Source organism: Aulostomus chinensis, chromosome 5 (genome assembly GCF_037954235.1).
Source record: "Aulostomus chinensis isolate RoL2024-O1b breed Wild chromosome 5, RoL_Achi_v1.0, whole genome shotgun sequence".
In the NCBI taxonomy this organism is placed as follows: Eukaryota; Metazoa; Chordata; class Actinopteri; order Syngnathiformes; family Aulostomidae; genus Aulostomus; species Aulostomus chinensis.
The window spans coordinates 9612643-9614397 of NC_141324.1; the positions used below are offsets into that span (position 1 = coordinate 9612643).

The window sequence follows — 1755 nt, forward strand, 5'->3', positions numbered from 1 at the left end:
GACGAAGTCAACGCCTCTCAGCGGGGTTCTTAATCCTCCATAAAACTAAACTGAACAAAGAAAAGTTTTAGAACAAATAAACGTTTTAAGAGCCGTATTATCTTTTAACATATTAGTCAGCCACAGGGGTCAAATTGGTTCTTCTAGGATCAGATAATGAGGAAATAAAATAATACAGATTTCTTGATAACACCAGCAGGTCTCCAGGACGATTCACACCACCAGAAACATGGACTGAATACTGAACAAAAAGTTGCTTGTACATTTGATTAAAATGATCTTTATATGTGCTAGTCCGGCCCCCCATGACCTAATGAGTCTTTAGTGATCTGTGGAAGTTCCTCACTCTAAAGACAAATATGGTTATACCTCCATGCACAAAGAGCACATTTTTATACTTTTAAATGTTAGTAGAATAATGGTAAAGGCAGTCATTTATGTATGCCACTTTAATATATCTGCCCCCCCCCCCCCCCCCCCCACTGTCGCTCCCTCCTTTCAACCCTTGCTGCAAAAAAAAAACACCTTCACTTGAAGGTCCAATGACCAGCATTTCCCCCTCCGGGCCAGCAGGTGTCTCCCTCTCTCCATGTTCTACCTCTTCTCCTGTTAAGGGTGGTGGGGGTGTGGGGGTGGAGCCTATCCCAGCAGCCTTCACCCTGGACAGGTCACCAGTCCATGGCAGGGCCAACACATAGAGACAGACAACCATTGGCTCTCCCAGCCACACCTACGGTCAATTTAGAGTCTGGATTAACCTGGTCCCTCTTGATGTCTTTGGACTGTGGAGGAAGCTGCAGTACCAGAGATAACCCAGCAGGAACAGGGAGAACATGGGGACTCACCCAGAAAGACCCCGTGCTGCAGCCGGGGCTCCACCCACAACCTTCTTGCTGGGGGGCCACAGTGAGGACCACTGCTCCACCGTGCCACCCTAAAATGATTTGTTTTCTTCAAATTCTCCACTGCACCTTTTGAACTGACTTACACATAAAGGAACTTAACTCACTCCATGATTATGTCAACTGAGATGTCAAGGATCTTCAGGTGGGTCCTGCATGTCTGCGTCATGTTGAGTTCAAGCTAGTCCTTTTGATTGGTGAAATAAACAACATTCAAATGGATCAGATCTAAGCTAGCAGATAGGATATTTTCCCTTTGCCTGAATGGTGCCGCTCCAACAAAGCGAGTGTGATCATTAAATAAGCAGAAACTGACATGGAGCCCCGTGTCAGCAGGGATTCCATGGGAGCGGTGCTTCATTTGTCAGCCTTGAGGCAAAATATATTTCACCTGGAAGGTGGAGTCTCATGTGTCTGAGAGGAACATCAGGCCCAGTGTTGCCTGAGGGCCCCCGGTGGGTCCATCCACTAAACAGAGACCTTCACTCATCAGCTCATGTTCTCCTGTTTCTCTGTACACCAGGACCAATGTTAGGCCTCAGTCCTGACCCAGAGCGGCCTGTCTGAAAATAAGGAAATAAAAAATAAAATTAAAGTAACCTTGGTCCTTAATGAAATCCTGCAGATAATTCGACTACCTTGCCAAATAATGATTTCCCACATCAACTGTGATCGCGGCCCTCTGTGTTTTCCGCTGCCTCGCAAAACTGACACGGGAATCCCAGTGGTATTTCACATATCTCCAAAGACCAAATGAAAAATGAAGCCAAATCAAAAATGTACCAGAGCGACCCATTCATCCCGGAAATGACATGAAGGAGGAATTAGCCTAGAGTTCCTGGACACTCTCTGT

General features: G+C 46.2%; 1 long non-coding RNA gene across 1 annotated transcript; it reads right to left on the minus strand.

Annotated features, from left to right (window-relative positions):
* Positions 1 to 568: 568 nt before the first annotated feature.
* On the minus strand, positions 569 to 1166 carry LOC147261129 (uncharacterized). Its single transcript, XR_015116071.1, has 3 exons — positions 1010 to 1166; positions 846 to 934; positions 569 to 730 (listed from the first exon to the last, which is right to left on the minus strand). It is a non-coding gene; the product is annotated as an uncharacterized LOC147261129 (long non-coding RNA).
* Positions 1167 to 1755: the final 589 nt, after the last annotated feature.